Source organism: Schistocerca nitens, chromosome 10 (genome assembly GCF_023898315.1).
Source record: "Schistocerca nitens isolate TAMUIC-IGC-003100 chromosome 10, iqSchNite1.1, whole genome shotgun sequence".
In the NCBI taxonomy this organism is placed as follows: Eukaryota; Metazoa; Arthropoda; class Insecta; order Orthoptera; family Acrididae; genus Schistocerca; species Schistocerca nitens.
In genome coordinates, this window is record NC_064623.1 from 171,815,170 (window position 1) to 171,835,567 (window position 20,398).

The 20,398-nt window shown below is 46.3% G+C and overlaps 1 protein-coding gene across 2 annotated transcripts in view; it reads left to right on the plus strand.

The window, feature by feature from the left end:
* Positions 1-20,398, plus strand: part of LOC126210204 (15-hydroxyprostaglandin dehydrogenase [NAD(+)]-like) — a 95,799-nt gene that overhangs the window by 3,494 nt on the left and 71,907 nt on the right. Inside the window, exon 1 of one of the 2 annotated variants that reach the window (XM_049939383.1) lies at positions 3,865-3,887. The exons of the other annotated variant lie outside the window; for it this stretch is intronic. The gene's annotated coding sequence lies outside the window, so the exon portion shown is untranslated. Of the gene's footprint in view, positions 1-3,864; positions 3,888-20,398 lie in introns of those variants that run through there. 2 annotated transcript variants of the gene reach the window in all.

The window sequence follows — 20,398 nt, forward strand, 5'->3', positions numbered from 1 at the left end:
TCATTTCGCGTTTTTTCTAAAAAGTTCTGATTAGAACAAAGTTGGCGTAGTACACAAAACTGAATTGTGGACGTAATAAAACATAGAAACTAAAATATATTGCCAGTGAAGCGCGGTGTGCAAACAATTTATGTTTGTCACACCGGACAGCAAATACTTGCCAGAATATAGATCAATCGACGAAAACATTGAATATGAAGATGTCGCCAAAGCAGCGAAATAAAGAATTGCGACAGACAATCAAGTAGCTCGGCAACGTACGAGCCGAAATTCTGCTCTAAATAATATTTTTAATAGTGTCACAAAAGAATATATCTCAATATGAATAGTAAAACAGCGACTGCGGAAGAGAAGATATACAAGCAAAACAGATAACATGAATATTGTATGCGTGCCTTTTCATTGTTTTTAACTGCTGTGAAAATTTATTATGATTATAATGAAGAGACAAAGCACTAGAAATTTCAAAAAATTACATTCAAACGAATAAAATTCATGAAGTAAGACACTTAGATATTGTTTTTAAATAAAGAAAATATTAAGCACCGAACAGTGTTGGAATTTGGAACCTTTCGCTTAGCAGTCAAAGACCTTAACCATAGCGATACTGCAACTTGTTTTTCTACAGACTTCCTGGAGGACTCCAAAATGTAACGCAAGACACCGACAAACTCTGTTGGTATGACTATGAATTACTCACGTTTCGTCGAAGTACAATAGGAAATAAACAATTACTGCTGTTATTTATTGCGAAAAAGCGGTTCTTGAGAATGATACAAACACCTTTCCTTGCTATCGCCTGAATTAGGAGGCTTATTGCTTGTTTGGTTTAATTAATTAATAGAATATGAAGCAATTGGTATAAAGAATGCTTTTTCCAAACTTTCTATAAAAGAAAGTCTGCTATCAAGACATTGCTTTTGTTCAACTACTTTATTTATGACTGAACCTTTCTAAAACTGAAGACACTCGTCCGTGCTCTGCACTGCAGTCGAGCTCTGGCAACGTCGTTCTCTGTTCATTGGCTGACTGTGTTTTGTGACGTCAGATGCGCAGAACGAACCTAAACTCGGCCGCCGTCGTAAATGACGCATAGTAACGTTTTCCACGCATTCAGCCAACCCCGACACTCCCATAGTACTGCCACAGGGCAAAGCGTGGTTTGTCGCTCCGAATCAGTGGTTCCCAGTCGTCCACTGTCTTTACACCAGCTCAAGCGTCGCTTAGCATTTATTACTGAAATGTATGGGTTATGTAACGTTGTACCCCAGTCTTTGTAACTCACTGCGCATAGTCAGTTTACTAGCAGCTCGTGGTCTCGCGGTCGCGTTCTTGCTTCCTGAGCATGGGGGTCCCAGGTTCGATTCCTGGTGGGGTCAGGTGTTTTCACCTGCCTCGAGATGACTAGGTGTTTGTGTTGTCCTCATCATTTCATCATCATTCACGAATGTGGCGAGTTAGGACTGAGCAAAGGTTGGGAATTTGTACGGTCGCTGATAACCGTGCAGTTGAGCGCCCCACAAACCAAACATCATCATCATCATCAATGTTCGACCGTCCCTGTTCGTCACTACATGAGGTCTGTGTGATCTTGGTTTATCTGTTGTCATTCCTTCGTGTTTCCACTTCACAAACGCATCACCAGCAGTTGACTTCGGGAGTTCTAGAAGGGTTAAACTGTGCCCGATGGATTTGTCAGTCAGGTGACATCCAATGACTAGTCCACATTCGAAATGACTGAACCCTCCTGAGCGAACCATTCTGATGCTACAACTTCTGTATTGCCAACACAAAACGCCCATCCTCCTTTGACACTGGGGGCTCCATCTCTCATAACATTTAGCAGTCAGTTCCGTATTACACAGGGGTGTCGCGGTATTTTTACGAGGGTAATTCCAAAATCTAAGGTCTCCTATTTTTTATAAGTACATAGACCTGTTTATTTCTACAATGGTTTACATCAGTTTACAGCTTGAACATTATCTAGTTTTCGACATAATCACCATTTCTGTCGATGCATTTTTGTAGACGCTGTGGCAGTTTTTGTATGCCCATGTCATACCAGCTCGCCGCCATGCTGTTCAGAAAGCTATGAACTTCTTCTTTCACCTCTTCGTCGGAGCTGTTTGCCACAAACGAATCATTTAACGAAGAGGAATTGTCTTAAAATCGGTATTTTAGTTGATACTAATTCCCTCTGTGATATTATGCGAAACTAACAGGATACCTACTCCGTCGCTAACTATTATAGTTTTACGTGGACTGCACTGAGCGCTAGATTGCGCCAGACCCTCACGCAGTAAATCGCAGTTTTAACACATTTTTTAACATTTATGGGACACTTTATATGAACGATGATAAAGATGGACTCTCGAAGGAATATTTAAAGCCAATAAAAGAAATGAGGCTAAAAGAAATTTTTACGTCTACATCTGTATTGACACCCCGTAATCCACCTTACGGCGCGTGGCGGAGGGTAAACAGTACCACTACTAGTCATTTGGTTTCCTGTTCCACTCGCAGAAAGAACGAGCAAAAACGTCTGTCTATAAGCCTCCATATGAGCCCTAGTTTCTCGTATCCTATTTTCGTGGTTCTTGAGCGCCAGCCGGCCGCTGTGGCCAAGCGGTTCTAGGCGCTTCACTCCGGAACCACGTGGCTGCTACGATCGCAGGTTCGAATCCTGCCTCAGGCGTGGATATGTGTGATGTCCTTTGTTTAGTTAGGTTTAAGTAGTTCTGTCTAGGGGACTATGATCTTGGTTTGCGTAAGGCTGGGGTCTATCGTATTCCTTGCAGTTGTGGCATGTCATATATTGGTCAGACAATCAGGACTGTGGAAGGCCGGTGTATTGAACATAAGCGTGTCACACACGCTTACAACAGCCGAGCAAAACCGCTATTGCAGAACACTTCCTTGACACCGGTCATCCTATGGAATACAACAAAATGGTTCAAATGGCTCTGAGCACTATGCGACTTAACTTCTGAGGTCATCAGTCGCCTAGAACTTAGAACTAATTAAACCTAACTAACCTAAGGACATCATACACATCCATGCCCGAGGCAGGATTCGAACCTGCGACCGTAGCGGTCGCTCGGCTCCAGACTGTAGCGCCTAGAACCGCACGGCCACTCCGGCCGGCTGGAATACAACAACACGGAGATTCTGGCTTGCACGTCCAGCTATTGGGATAGTGTTATTAAAGAATCTGTTGAAATCAAACTATCGAGCAACCTTATTAACAGAGATGGTGGATTTTGTTTAAATGCTGCTTGGAATCCGGCTCTGTCTCTCATCAAAAAACAGAGGGACAGAATTAGTGCTACCTCACCTGTTGATTAGTCACTATCGATATTTCTGGTGTTGGTCATCATTGATTGTGGATACACTTGTTCTGTGTGTGTGGTATCTTCCTTGTTTCTCCTCTGTGAACCGAGGTATTAAATTACCTTGCACGTTTCTTCCTCCTTGCATCTGTGCCTTGAGAATGGCAGGGTGTGCTCCAGTCGAAACATCGGCGGTGGTCAACGACGTCACCCGTCACCAACCCGTAAGTTGTTCGAATCTTCTATCCTGGTCTAACGCATCGAGTAGGTGGTCGTAACGTTTTGCCGCTTCAGTCTACCTGTTGACGTGCACCTGCTGTTTCCAATACGTCCAGCGTGAGTAGAGCGCGCTGTTTATCAGCTGATCGGAGCCGCCAGGAAGTCGTTCGCCTGGCCGCTCCGGCTTACGTGAACCTAGATCGGTGTCCTAACGCCGTGAGTCAGCCATCAGCTGCCGGAAGTCGCGACCTTGCACCCTGAGCGCATGCGCCGTGGCTGCCTCCACTCAGATCCTTCACAGTCTGCCAGCGACGCGCCGACGCGCAGCATTGCTCAGAGGTACGTCTGGCAAGGTTCTCTCGTTTCACGTTTACTGGCCTCTTGTTTACGTTCTCTGAGGGGGCATAGGGTTAGCAGTTGTCTCTGGTAGTTCGCCTCTCCCATATCGGAATGTTCATCTCAGAGTGGCACTTCGTCATTCATTCACTCACTCAAATTGCTCCGCACATTGAAACGTCCCTTTAGAAAAATTAATGAATGTCTGTGCTGATAAACCACTTACGAATCCTAAGGAAATGAAATTCGAAAACAAAGGAAGTAGGTTACAGTACGCTTGTTCGCCCACTGCTTGAATACTGCTCAGCAGTGTGGGATCCGTACCAGATAGGGTTGATAGAAGAGAGAGAGAAGATCCAACGGAGAGCAGCGCGCTTCGTTACAGGATCATTTAGTAATCGCGAAAGCGTTACGGAGATGATAGATAAACTCCAGTGGAAGACTCTGCAGGAGAGACGCTCAGTAGCTCGGTACGGACTTTTGTTGAAGTTTCGAGAACATACCTTCACCGAAGAGTCAAGCAGTATATTGCTCCCTCCTACGTATATCTCGCGAAGAGACCATGAGGATAAAATCAGAGAGATTAGAGCCCACACAGAGGCATACCGACAATCCTTCTTTCCACGAACAATACGAGACTGGAATAGAAGGGAGAACCGATAGAGGTACTCAAGGTACCCTCCGCCACACACCGTCAGGTGGCTTGCGGAGTATGGATGTAGATGTAGATGTACGTTATTTGATTTTCAAACAGCTGGGCAGAACTCAACGTAGTCAGACGTTTCGCTCTTTACTTATTCTGATCAACACTAAACTGACACACAATATTTTTAGCGCAACGCAATCTGAATTTCAATAATCCCTACAAAAGAATGGCCCTGACTAACGATAACCTATACCTTTCATGAATCACTTACCTCACAAAAATCTTCGTTACTCGAACTACTGCAATACAGGGAGCACCACTACTGCCAGCTAAATAAAAGATTCAAACTACTGAAGGCACTAACTACTGATAGGCATAGTCAGCAAATGAAAGATTTTGATAGAGAACAAACAATGTATTTACCTTAATAATGTTCAAAAGTCATCTCATATATATATATATATATATATATATATATATATATATATATATATATATATATATATATATATATATATCAGTTCATGATGTCCAGTATTACAAATTTCAAATTTACTCTATCTGGCGGACACGCGTCCAGATCGTCAGCTCTCAGAACTCTGCCATCTCTCTCCCCACATCCACCACTGCTGGCGGCTCACCTCCAACTACGCGCTGTTCACATCCAACTGCCCAACACTACAATGGCGAATATTCCAACAATGCCAACCAGCCACAGACTGCGCACAGCACAGCCAGTGATTTTCATACAGAGCGCTAGGTGACGTTACCAACATAAAAACCTAAACAGCCTACTTACCACATTACAACAAGATGCAGAGCCCCCAGGGAGGTGGAACTAATCAAGATCTGCGATAGAAAAAGCAAACCAAATCGTAGCAACTTAACCCATCGGCTTATACTACCGGCTCGAAGCCGGCCGGTGACTTCAAGTCTGTTACTGCAGTGCCGTCTGAGACGGTCCGAGCATACTATAGCTTCTGCTTAGTACTCCTTTTTCTCTGTTAACAGATGGCATGACGTGTTATATACAATTGGAAAGCTGACAAATCGATCTGTTTAGTGCTGTGTAACTGATTCAATTTCTTCCGATATTTTGCTAGGCATAAGCAATCGTTTCACGATTCTGTTAGGATTACCCCCCGTCCGGCCGAATCCCGTCAAGAATGCACCGTCAAGAATGCACCGTCCAGCAAAGCAAGGAAGAAGAAAAGTGATACACGGTATGAATGTGACAAGTGTCTAGTCGTATTACACATGCCTGTATTTTTTGGGATATACCATACCAACAAAAACTTCTACAATACTATTATCTTCACTCCTCGTAACTTCAATAATTAGTAAGTACAGATTTGTAAAGAATTCCTGTCAAAAAGTTATATAATTCTGAGAAAAATTTCTACGACGAAATACACTGATTTTCGTAAATTAAAATAGTAAATATGGGAACGACTATGGGGAAAAATATTAATACGTGAATGGGTTAATAACGATCGTGCGAAACCCAATTCGCTCTGACCGTTCACAAAATACAGAACGCAACAGATACTGGCGCCAAACTAGCTGCCGTATTCCTAGCGGAAGGCATTCGATATAGTTCCGAGCGGGCGAATGTCAGCGAGCGCAATAGCACACATCTTCTCCTTCTTAATCGAGAGAAATCATCATACGTAAAAGTAATTTAGAGTTTACCCAGAGCGAGTATTACAGCACCGTTACTTATCAGAATATATTTAAATCGTCCACTGCATAACGTCGGAATCTCCGTAAGACAATTCGCGGATGGTGGTGGTCTACACAGAGAAATCGCCAGGCTAGAAAATTACAGCGAAATGCAGAAAGAGCTTTGGAGGAAAGTCGCTTGTTGCAGGAAATAGCGGTGGTCCGCAACATACAGGCTGACAATTACTGAACTACACTACTGGCCGTTAAAACTGCTACACCACGAAGATGACGCGCTACAGACGCGAAATTTAACCGACAGGAAGAAGATGCTGTGATATGCAAATGATTAGCTTTTCAGAGCATTCACACAAGGTTGGCGCTGGTGGCGACACCTACAACGTGCTGACATGGGGAAAGTTTCCAACCGATTTCTCATACACAAACAGCAGTTGACCTGCGTTGCCTGGTGAAACGCTGATGTGATGCCTCATGTAAGGAGGAGAAATGCGTACCATCACTTTTCCGACTTTGATAAGGGTCGGATTCTAGCCTATCGCGATTGCGGTTTATCGTATCGCGACATTGTTGCTCGCGTTGGTCGAGATCCAATGACTGTTAGCAGAATATGGAATCGGTGGGTTCAGGAGGGTAATACGGAACGCCGTGCTGGATCCCAACGGCCTCGTATCATTAGCAGTCGAGATGACAGGCATCTTATCCACACGGCTGTAATGGATCGTGCAGCCACGTCTCGATCCCTGAGTCAAAAGATGGGGACGTTCGCAAGACAACAACCATCTTCAGGAACAGTTCGACGACGTTTGCAGCAGCATGGACTATCAGCTCGGAGACCATGGCTGCCGTTACCCTTGACGCTGCATCACAGACAGGAGCGCTTGCGATGGTGTACTGGACGACGAACCTGGGTGCACGAATAGCAAACCGCCATTTTCTCGAATGAATCCAGGTTCTGGTTACAGCATCATGATGGTCGCATCCGTGTTTGGCGACATCGCGGTGAACGCACATTGGAAGCGTGTATTTGTCATCGCCATACTGGCGTATCACCCGGCGTGACAGTATGGGGTGCCATTGGTTACACGTCACGGGCACCTCTTGTTCGCATTGACGGCACTTTGAACAGTGAACGTTACATTTCAGATGCGTTATGACCCGTGGCTCTACCCTTCATTCGATCCCTGCGAAACCCTACATTTCAGCAGGATAATGCACCACTGCGTGTTGCGGGTCCTGTACGGGCCTTTCTGGATACAGAAAATGTTCGACTGCTGCCCTGGCCAGCACATTCTTCAGATCTGAAAACGTCTGGTCAATGTGGTCAATGGTGGCCGAGCAACTGGCTCGTCACAATACGCCAGTCACTACTCTTGATGAACTGTGGTATCATGTTGAAGTTGCATGGGCAGCTGTACCTGTACACGCCATCCAAGCTCTGTTTGACTCAATGCCCAGGCGTATCAAGGCCGTTATTACGGCCAGAGGTGGTTGTGCTGGGTACTGATTTCTCAGCTTCTATGCACCGAAATTGCGTCAAAATGTAATTACATGTCAGTTCTAGTATAATATTTTTGTCCAATGAATACCCGTTTGTCATCTGCATTTCTTCTTGGTGTATCAATTTTATTGGCCAGTAAAAAAAACGTATATTATATACAAACTTCTGTGTGCACACACTTCATTCAACACGTAAACGTCACTACAGATATTCGGATTTAGGTTATGACATGTTCGATGATTCTGCCATCATTGACGAAGATGTGGCTCAGGCGAATACCGAAATTCTACATGACCCATGTCAGAACTTTGATGCTGTCCGTAACCTCCTGAATGGCTGTTTTCAGCTCAGCAGTGGTTTAGAAACTATTGCTGTACACCCTGTTTTTAACATAGCCACACAAAAAAGAGTCGCATGTGTTCAGATCCGGAGAATACGGCGGCCGATCGAGGCCAATGCTAGAACTAGAATTCTGTCCGTAAAGTGCTCCTCCAGAACACCAAGCACTCTCTTGCTTCGTTGGCGTCGGGCTCCGTCTTGCACGAACCACATCTTGTCAGAATGAGGGTCGTTTTGAATAACGGGGATGAAATCATCTTCCAATACCTTCACGTACCGATCGGTAGTCACCGTGCTATTCAGGAATATCGCACCGATTATGCCGTGACTGGACATTGCACACCACACAGTCACCCGTTGAGCGTGAAGAGACTTCTCGATCGCGAAATGCGAATTCTCGGTCCGCCAAATGCGCCAATTTTTCTTATTGACGAGCCCATCCAAACGAAAGTGGGCTTCGTCGCAAAGCCAGACCATGCATGAGCATACTAATTCCCATCATGTCCCGCGACCAACCGTACAGTGTGAACGTCCTAACGCAAACCGTTCAGAAGTTGCGACGATTTTATTTCATATAGTACAATAACTGTCACCTTCCAAACGTGACGTATTGCACACAGATGGACGCAGAGACCAGATAGTGTATAATGACACGATTGCCAAAAAACAATTGGGAGTATGCATACCGAGCGACTTGAAAGAGGAAAGCCACATACGACCAATTGCAGCTCAGGCAGTCATAATTCATTGTAATATTCCTCAGGAACTGTACTTCACCCACGAAGGAGGTACATTAAAAATCCGTCGTTCGACCAATACTCGAATACCGCTCATCAGTCTGCTATCCACACCAATTAGAATTGATGTAGGAAATAGGGAAGATCCAAAGAAGAGCAGTGCGTTTCGTTACAGATTCATTTAGTAAGCGCAAAAGCGTCACGCAGGGGTTTATCCACCACCAGCGGCAGACGCTACAAGAGAGGCGTCTTGCATCACATCGTGGTCTACTGTTAAGGTTCTGAGAAGCCCGCCTGGTTGGCCGTGCAGTCTCACGCACGGCTTTCCGGGCGGGAAGGAGCGCCTGGTCCCCGGCACGAATCCGCCCGGCGGATTTCTATCGACGTCCGGTGAACCGGCCAGTCTGTGGATGGTTTTTAGGCGGTTTTCCATCTACCTCGGCGAATGCGGGCTGGTTTCCCTTATTCCGGCTCAGTTATGCTATGTCGGCGATTGCTGCGAAAAGTTCTCCACGTACGCGTACACCACCATTACTCTACCACGCAAACATAGGGGTTACACTCGTCTGGTGTGAGACGTTCCCTGGGGGGTCCACCGGGGGCCGAACCGCACAATAACCCTGGGTTCGGTGTGGGGCGGCGGAGGGGTGAAGTGGACTGCGGTAGTCGACCACTGCGGCTGCGGCGGGGACGGAGCCTCTCCGTCGTTTATAGGTCCCCGGTTAACATGCAATACAATACAATACATACAAGGTTCTGAGAGAGTGCGTTCCTAGAGGAATAAACAAATATATGGCTTCCATCTACACTCATGCTAATAAATTAAGGATAATTGCAGAATGTGGTGCCACACAACGTGGCACTACGCAAAACTGGCGCTAATAGCATAGGCACATAGGGAACACACACGACACGGATCTGTAAGTTCACGGTATTGGTGATAAGTTGAGAAAACCATGCCTAAACAAATGTACTACAAAACGTTACTGTTTCCTGCGCATTTACCCCGACATCAGTATGGGATATAATCACCATGCACAAGTGCACAGGTAGCACAACGGGTTGGCATACTCTGGATCAGGTGGTCGAAGAGTTGCTGAGGTATAGCCTGCCATTCTTGCCATTCTTGCCTATCCGAGCTCCTGAAGTGTCCTAGGGGATTGAAGACGGGCAGCGATACGTCGACCGAGAGCATCCCAGATGTGCACGATGGGGTTTAGGTCTGGAGAACAGGCAGGCCACTCCATTCGCTTGATATCTTCTGTTTCAAGGCAGCTCAGTGGGGCCGTGCATTATCATCCATCAGGAGGAAAGTGGGACCCACTGCACCCCTGAAAAGGTGGACATACTGATGCAAAATGACGTCCCGATACACCTGACCTGTTACAGTTCCTCTGTCAAAGACATGAACGGGTGTATATGCACCAATTATAATCCCACCCCACACCATCCAACCACGACCTCCATACAGGTTCCTTTCAAGGACATTAAGGGGTCGGTATCTGGTTCCTGGTTCACGCCAGATGAAAACCCGGCGAGGATCATTGTTCGGACTACAACTGGACTCGTCCTTGAACATAACCTGGGACCACTGTTCCAGTGGCCATGTACTATGTTCTTGACACCAGGCTTTACGGGCTCTCCTGTGACCAGGGCTCAGTGGAATGCACCTTGCAGGTCTCCGGGCGAATAAAACATGTCTGTTCAGTCGTCTGTAGTGTGTCTGGAGACAACTGTTCCAGTAGCTGAGGTAAGGTCCCGAGCAAGGCTACCTGCAGTACTCCGTGGCCGTCTGCGGGCACTGATGGTGAGATATCGGTCGTCTTGTGGTGTTGTACACAGTGGACGTCCCGTACTGTAGCGCCTGGACACGTTTCCTGTCTGCTGGAATCGTTGCGAGGTGGCGCAGTGGTTAAACACTGGACTCGCATTCGGGAGGACGACGGTTCAATCCCGCGTCCGGCTATCCTGATTTAGGTTTTCCGTGATTTCCCTAAATCGCTCCAGGCAAATGCCGGGATGGTTCTTTTCAAAGAGCACGGCCGACTTCCTTCCCCGTCCTTCCCTAATCCGATGAGACTGATGACCTCGCTGTGTGGTCTCCTTCCCCAAAACAACCCAACCCCCATAATCTTGAGATCACACTTTGTGGCACACGGAGGGCCCGTGCTACGACCTGCTGTATTTGACCAGCGTCCAGTCGCCATAATATTCTACCCCTCGTAACGTCAACACACAGTCACCATTAGCACGTCTGAAAACGTCTGCACACTTACTCGCTGCACCGTATTCTGACATACACCAACACACATACGCAGGTATGTGGACTGCTGCCAGCGCCACCGTGCGACGACCGCAGGTCAAATGCACCTCATGGTCATACCCCGAAGTGATTTAAACCCGCAAACCGCCCACCAGACCGTTTGTTCATCATTGATCAGCATTATCCGTAATTTATGAGCATGAGTGTACATATACCACACGAAAACTCCAGGGAAGTAAAATTAGAGAGCGCGTTAGTAGACTCCGCGGCCCTGGTGCAGCAACAGGAATCAATCATTCCAAAAGGAAAAAAAAGTCCGTGTTGCAAAAGGCATTTTCGCTAATGACAAAAAAAAGGTTCAAATGGCTCTGAGCACTATGGGACTTAACATCTGGGGTCATCAGTCCCCTAGAACTTAGTACTTAAACCTAACTAACCTAAGGACATCACACACATCCATGCCCGAGGCAGGACTGGAACCTGCAACCGTACCGGTCGGGCGGTTCCAGATTGTAGCGCCTAGAACCGCTCGGCCACTCCGGCCAGCGCTAATGCCACGTTTGACGCGGTTGGCACACGTTCAAATTATTTGCAAGTAATAAAAAAAAAATCCTTTAGATGAAGGTACGCGAACGTATCTGGCACCGACAATCACCGAGAATGAGCTGATGGTGCGGTATAAAATTATTGTACTTGACTTGAAATAGCATAAGGTTCATTAGTCATATTGGGAGCCTAAGTAACATAACACATCAGATGAAATCGAAATTGGGAATAATGACTACCATCAGCTGTTGAATGGAATGACGACAATGAAAATTTGTGCCGGACCGAGACCCGAATCCGGATTTCCCGCCTTACCATTTTCTTTTATTTTTATCTTTAATCTTGTTCGTTATTGGTCATTGTATTTGTTAGGGGCGGACGTCCCATAACGTTCAAGTTCATTGTTGATCCATTAACTCAGTTCTCTCTCTCTCTCTTTTCTTTTTTTTTTTTTTTTATAGGAGAACAGAAGGTGGCTGACCATCTGACCGAACACGCTGAGATATGTCGTCTGACCCGTACGGGAATACACGTAATGGATGTGCGAGTATAGATTGGTATAGATCGTAGACGTATGGTTGAGCACATACAGAAGTTTGGGTTTGCCAGTCACTCGTGTGCGGATAGCTAAACCGTAAGATTACTGCTCGCGATGAGCGGGAAATCAGGGTTCGAATCCACCGTCTGGCACACATTTTCGTTGTCGTTATTCAATTCAACAGCTGATTGTAGTCATTATTCGTAATTGCGAATTAATCTGATGTGTTTAGTAACGGCTGTGGTCGCCGCGGTGAATCGTCATCAGAATAACACCGGCACAGCAATACCGTAAGTAACACGAAATGCGCAATTATCAAGTCTGGACCAGGAGGACGGCGTACAATGCCAAGATGACACAAGTTATATTAAAATCGCTGAGAATCCTATTGAGCTCGTAAATAATATCAAATCCACGTGAGGTAAGGAATAATACACCACTGGCCATTAATATTGCTACACTATGAAGATGACGTGCTACAGACGCGAAATTTAACCTACGGGAAGTAGATGCTGTGATATGCAAATGATTAGCTTTTCAGAGCATTCACACAAGGCTGGCGCCGGTGGCGACACCTGCAACGTGCTGACTTGAGGAAAGTTTCCAACCGATTTCTCATACACAAACAGCAGTTGACCGGCGTTGCCTGGTGAAACGTCGTTGTGATGCCTCGTGTAAGGAGGAGAAATGCGTACCATCACGTTTCCGACTTTGATAAAGGTCGGATTTTAGCATATCGCGATTACGGTTTATCGTATCGCGACATTGCTGCTCGCGTTGGTCGAGATCCTGTGGTGTCACCGCCAGACACCACACTTGCTAGGTGGTAGCCTTTAAATCGGCCGCGGTCCGTTAGTATACGTCGGACCCGCGTGTCGCCACTATCAGTGATTGCAGACCGAGCGCCGCCACACGGCAGGTCTAGAGAGACTTCCTAGCACTCGCCCAGTTGTACAGCCGACTTTGCTAGCGATGGTTCACTGACAAATTACGCTCTCATTTGCCGACGATAGTTAGCATAGCCCTCAGCTACGTCATTTACTACGACCTAGCAAGGCGCCATTGCCAGTTACTATTGATGCTGTAAAACTTGTACCGTCACGAGCGATGTTCACCAGTTGTGGATTAAAGTTAAGTATTCCAGCAGCAACGTACGTTATTGGCTATATTAATTACCTTGTCCTGCTCCAGATCTCACGCCAGCCTGCGTGAGCTTAAACGCGTACCTTTCGGCTTCCTCATAGTGGCTTGGCTGTCTTGCCAAGCCACAACAGATCCAATGACTGTTAGCAGGATTTGTGGGTTCAGGAGGGTAATACGGAACGCCGTGCTGGATCCCTACGGCCTCGTATCACTAGCAGTCGAGATGACAGGCATCTTATCCGCATGGCTGTAACGGATCGTGCAGCCACGTCTCGATCCCTGAGTCAACAGATGGGGACGTTTGCAAGACAACAACCATCTGCACGAACAGTTCGACGACATTTGCAGCTGCATAGACTATCAGCTCGGAGACCGTGGCTGCGGTTACCCTTGGCGCTGCATCACAGACAGGAGCGCCTGCAATGGTGTACCCAAAGACGAACCTGTGTGCACGAATGGCAAAATGTCATTTTTTCGGATGAATCCAGGTTCTGTTTACAGCATCATGATTGTCGCATCTGTGTTTGGCGACATCGCGATGAACGCATATTGGAAGCTTGTATTAGTCATCGCTATACTGGCGTATCACCCGGCGTGATGGTATGGGGTGCCATTGGTTACACGTCTCGGTCACCTCTTGTTCGCACTGACGGCACTTTGAACAGTGAACGTTACATTTCAGATGTGTTACGACCCGTGGCTCTACCCTTCATTCGATCCCTGCGAAACCCTACTTTTCAGCAGGATAATGCACGACCGCATGTTGCAGGTTCTGTACGGGTCTTTCTGGATACAGTAAATGTTCGACTGCTGTCCTGGCCAGCACATTCTCCAGATCTCTCACCAATTGAAAACGTCTGGTCAATGGTGGCCGAGCAACTGGCTCGTCACAATACGCCAGTCACTACTCTTGATGAACTGTGGTATCGTGTTGAAGCTGCATGGGCAGCTGTACCTGTACACACCATCCAAGCTCTGTTTGACTCAATGCCGAGGCATATGAAGGCCGTTATTACGGCCAGAGGTGGTTGTTCTGGGTACTGATTTCTCAAGATCTATGCACCCAAATTGCGTGAAAATGTAATCACATGTCAGTTCTAGTATAATATATTTGTCCAATGAATACCCGTTTGTCATCTGCATTTCTTCTTGGTGTAGCAATTTTAATGGCCAGTAGTGTAATAAAACGAAAGTAAACACAAAGCTGAAGTGTAAAGCTTAGCATCGATATGAAGACGACGACAAACTTGTTAAACGACATGTGATCAGGCAATACAGCGATCCCAGATAACGACCATAGCGAATGGATCGCTAGGTAAGCTAACAAAGAGGACCCTACGAACGCCCCTTGGCGAGCTGATTCATGTTGGTAGTGTGTGTAGGGCACCACCAGGAAATCAACATATGCAAACAGGAAGACGCATCTCTCAGTCGTTTTCAAGAACATCGAGTTTAAAACTTTTTGACTTGCCTGAATACCAAGTATGGTAGCAAATACTCAAGCACTTCGCAGCTGAGCGAATAAATCAAAGCTGAAGACGTACTGTTCCAGGGCAAAGTATACTTTCCCACCGCCAGGACAAACGCCGTAAACTGACGGAAGGGGATGGCCACCCATTATCTGTATCGCACCGATGACGAGAACGTCATAGACTTCTGGTACATGCTGCAAGAGCAACATATCTTGCGGCGACACGTGAACTACACAACATGTTTTTCCAGTTACTTTGATTCGTTATTCACGGAAGGAACAGACAGAAAATGTTGTGGGGAAGGCTAACCAAAGACTGCGTTTTATTGGCGGGACACTTGGATAATGTAACAGATCTACTAAGCAGACTGTCCTCTTTTAGAATACTGCTGCGCGGTGTGGGATCCTTACCAGATAACACTGACGGAGTCCTTCGAAAAAGTTCAAAAAAGGGCAGCACGTTTTGTATTATCGCGAAATATGGGAGAGAGTGTCACAGAAATGATACAGGATTTGCGCTGGACATCATTAAAAGAAAGGCGTTTTTCGTTGCGACGGAATCTTCTCACGAAATTCCAGTCACCAACTTTCTCCACCGAATGCGAAAATATTGTTGATACCGACCTACATAGGGAGGAACTATCACCACGACAAAATAAGGGAAATCAGAGCCCGTACGGAAAGATGCAGGTGTTCATTCTTTCCACGCGCTATACGAGATTGGAATATAGAGAATTGTGAAGGTAATTCGATAAATACCTCTGCCAGGCACTTAAATGTTATTTGCAGACTATCCATGTAGATGTAGATGTAGACCCTCCGGCTAATTGGGGTGTTCCGGGTATGAGAAGTGAAATGAGGAGATAGCTCAACGTTCAGGAACTAACGTTCATGCCCGATGTATTCAGTGAACGTCCCGTTAGAAATATGTGAACTACTGTGCTGATAAAACTCTCACGTTATTTGATTTTCAAACAGCTGAGCAAAACTGAACGTATTCAGACATTTCGCTCTTTATTTATCCTGATCAACACTAAACTGACACACAATATTTTTAGCGCAACGCAATCCGACTTTCAAAAATCCCTACAAAAGAATGGCCCTGACTAACAATAACCTATACCTTTCATGAATCACTTACCTCAAAAAAAACTTCGTTACTCGAACTACTGCAATACAGCGAGCGCCAATACTGCCAACTAAATAAAAGATTCAAACTACTGAAGGCACTAACTTCTGATAGACATAGTTACCAAATTAATGATTTTGATAGAGAACAAACAATGTATTTACCTTAATAGTGTTCAAAAGTCATTATATATACATATACATACATACACATATATACACTCCTGGAAATTGAAATAAGAACGTGAATTTATTGTCCCAGGAAGGGGAAACTTTATTGACACATCCCTGGGGTCAGATACATCACATGATCACACTGACAGAACCACAGGCACATAGACACAGGCAACAGAGCATGCACAATGTCGGCACTAGTACAGTGTATATCCACCTTTCGCAGCAATGCAGGCTGCTATTCTCCCATGGAGACGATCGTAGAGATGCTGGATGTAGTCCTGTGGAACGGCTTGCCATGCCATTTCCACCTGGCGCCTCAGTTGGACCAGCGTTCGTGCTGGACGTGCAGACCGCGTGAGACGACGCTTCATCCAGTCCCAAACATGCTCAATGGGGGACAGATCCGGAGATCTTGCTGGCCAGGGTAGTTGACTTACACCTTATAGAGCACGTTGGGTGGCACGGGATACATGCGGACGTGCATTGTCCTGTTGGAACAGCAAGTTCCCTTGCCGGTCTAGGAATGGTAGAACGATGGGTTCGATGACGGTTTGGATGTACCGTGCACTATTTAGTGTCCCCTCGACGATCACCAGTGGTGTACGGCCAGTGTAGGAGATCGCTCCCCACACCATGATGCCGGGTGTTGGCCCTGTGTGCCTCGGTCGTATGCAGTCCTGATTGTGGCGCTCACCTGCACGGCGCCAAACACGCATACGACCATCATTGGCACCAAGGCAGAAGCGACTCTCATCGCTGAAGACGACACGTCTCCATTCGTCCCTCCATTCACGCCTGTCGCGACACCACTGGAGGCGGGCTGCACGATGTTGGGGCGTGAGCGGAAGACGGCCTAACGATGTGCGGGACCGTAGCCCAGCTTCATGGAGACGGTTGCGAATGGTCCTCGCCGATACCCCAGGAGCAACAGTGTCCCTAATTTGCTGGGAAGTGGCGGTGCGGTCCCCTACGGCACTGCGTAGGATCCTACGGTCTTGGCGTGCATCCGTGCGTCGCTGCGGTCCGGTCCCAGGTCGACGGGCACGTGCACCTTCCGCCGACCACTGGCGACAACATCGATGTACTGTGGAGACCTCACGCCCCACGTGTTGAGCAATTCGGCAGTACGTACACCCGGCCTCCGGCATGCCCACTATACGCCCTCGCTCAAAGTCCGTCAACTGCACATACGGTTCACGTCCACGCTGTCGCGGCATGCTACCAGTGTTAAGGACTGCGATGGAGCTCCGTATGCCACGGCAAACTGGCTGACACTGACGGCGGCGGTGCACAAATGCTGCGCAGCTAGCGCTATTCGACGGCCAACACCGCGATTCCTGGTGTGTCCGCTGTGCCGTGCGTGTGATCACTGCTTGTACAGCCCTCTCGCAGTGTCCGGAGCAAGTATGGTGGGTCTGACACACCGGTGTCAATGTGTTCTTTCTTCCATTTCCAGGAGTGTATATATACAGGGTGTTTCAAAAATGACCGGTATATTTGAAACGGCAATAAAAACTAAACGAGCAGCGATAGAATAACACCGTTTGTTGCAATATGCTTGGGACAACAGTACATTTTCAGGCAGACAAACTTTCGAAATTACAGTAGTTACAATTGTCAACAACAGATGGCGCTGCGGTCTGGGAAACTCTATAGTACGTTATTTTCCACATATCCACCATGCGTAGCAATAATATGGCGTAGTCTCTGAATGAAATTACCCGAAACCTTTGACAACGTGTCTGGCGGAATGGCTTCACATCCAGATGAGATGTACTGCTTCAGCTGTTCAATTGTTTCTGGATTCTGGCGGTACACCTGGTCTTTCAAGTGTCCCCACAGAAAGAAGTCACAGGGGTTCATGTCTGGCGAATAGGGAGGCCAATCCACGCCGCCTCCTGTATGTTTCGGATAGCCCAAAGCAATCACACGATCATCGAAATATTCATTCAGGAAATTAAAGACGTCGGCCGTGCTATGTGGCCAGGCACCATCTTGCATAAACCACGAGGTGTTCGCAGTGTCGTCTAAGGCAGTTTGTACCGCCACAAATTCACGAAGAATGTCCAGATAGCGTGATGCAGTAATCGTTTCGGATCTGAAAAATGGGCCAATGATTCCTTTGGAAGAAATGGCGGCCCAGACCAGTACTTCTTGAGGATGCAGGGACGATGGGACTGCAACATGGGGCTTTTCGGTTCCCCATATGCGCCAGTTCTGTTTATTGACGAAGCCGTCCAGGTAAAAATAAGTTTCGTCAGTAAACCAAATGCTGCCCACATGCATATCGCCGTCATCAATCCTGTGCACTATATCGTTAGCGAATGTCTCTCGTGCAGCAATGGTAGCGGCGCTGAGGGGTTGCCGCGTTTGAATTTTGTATGGATAGAGGTGTAAACTCTGGCGCATGAGACGATACGTGGACGTTGGCGTCATTTGGACCACAGCTGCAACACGGCGAACGGAAACCCGAGGCCGCTGTTGGATCACCTGCTGCACTAGCTGCGCGTTGCCCTCTGTGGTTGCCGTACGCGGTTGCCCTACCTTTCCAGCACGTTCATCCGTCACGTTCCCAGTCCGTTGAAATTTTTCAAACAGATCCTTTATTGTATCGCTTTTCGGTCCTTTGGTTACATTAAACCTCCGTTGAAAACTTCGTCTTGTTGCAACAACACTGTGTTCTAGGCGGTGGAATTCCAACACCAGAAAAATCCTCTGTTCTAAGGAATAAACCATGTTGTCTACAGCACACTTGCACGTTGTGAACAGCACACGCTTACAGCAGAAAGACGACGTACAGAATGGCGCACCCACAGACTGCGTTGTCTTCTATATCTTTCACATCACTTGCAGCGCCATCTGTTGTTGAAAATTGTAACTACTGTAATTTCGAAAGTTTGTCCGCCTGAAAATGTACTGTTGTCCCAAGCATATTGCAACAAACGGTGTATTTCTGTCGCTGCTCGTTTAGTTTTTATTGCCGTTTCAAATATACCGGTCATTTTTGAAACACCCTCATGATATCTAGTATTACAAATTTACTCTTTCTGACGGACACACGTCCAGATCGACGCTCTTAAAATTCTGCCATCTCTCTCTCCACATCCAGCACTGCTGACGGCTCACCCCGAACTGCGCAACTCTAAGCGCTATTCACATCCAACCGCCCAACACTACAATAATAAATATTCCAACAATGCAAACCAGCCACAGACTTTACACAGCACAGTCAGTGATTTTCATATAGAGCGCTACGTGGCATTACCAACATAAAAACCTAAACAGCCTACTTACAACTATACATCGTTTTTAAGTTAGCGGGGAGCCGACATGGATACGCGCCAACAGGGCCATTGCAGGGTCCCGTTTTCTTTTCTTTCTTTTTCTAGTGAACTCTCTAGATGGCGTTAGGAGCCTTTCTTACGTTTGGATGTGTTGAATGGCATCTTTCGGTTTTTGTATGTTGTGTTTAGTACCCAGGAAAGGCAATAAAAATCAATAGCCACAGCAGATACCTCAAATAAAAATTTGAAAAATATGAAAAGAAAAATAATAAGAAAATCCCTTTCACATCTTGGACCACATCCCCAGAAAAGGGAGGGTGGAGACATTGTGACCAAACCTCCTGATGCGACCCTTGTTCTACCTGCCTCCGCCAGCCAATAACCTAATCCCCCTCATATAAAAAAAAAAAAAAAAAAAAAAAAAATAGTGAAAAAGTGGCGAGGTGAAAAAAATAGGCGCGTAGTTTTGTATGTGCGAGGTCTCTTGATCGAACCCCGCTGTTGGTAATTTTTCATTCCCACGTAATTCTAACAACGGATTTATTACGACTATTCAAATTATCAATATTTAATTTTTCACCAATTATTTAAAAAAAATTTATCCTGAAGAAAGGAGGAAAATATTTTTCGTAAGGATATAAGGAAGTAAAAAAAAGGGTGCAAGGGAACTGTCAATGAAATCATTATAGTTATTTAATTTATGTTATTGTATTTACATTTTTGATAAGTATTGTATGTAATTTATGGAGCACTGCGCGAATCAGAATGATGATAATAGTAGGAACTTGGAAAACAACAATTATTCCGACATAAAAATTGTGTGTGAATACCTAAGGGACCAAACTGCTGGGGTTATCGGTCCCTAGACATACACATTACTTCAACTAACTTAAGCTAACGTATACTAAGAACAACACACACACTAATGCCCGAGGGAGGACTCGAACCTCCGGCGGGAGGGGCCGCGCAATCCGTTACATAGCGCCTCTAACCGCGTGTCTATAAAAGCCTTTCAAACGGTTTTCGCAACACACAACTGATGCAAAACTATATGAATCCCG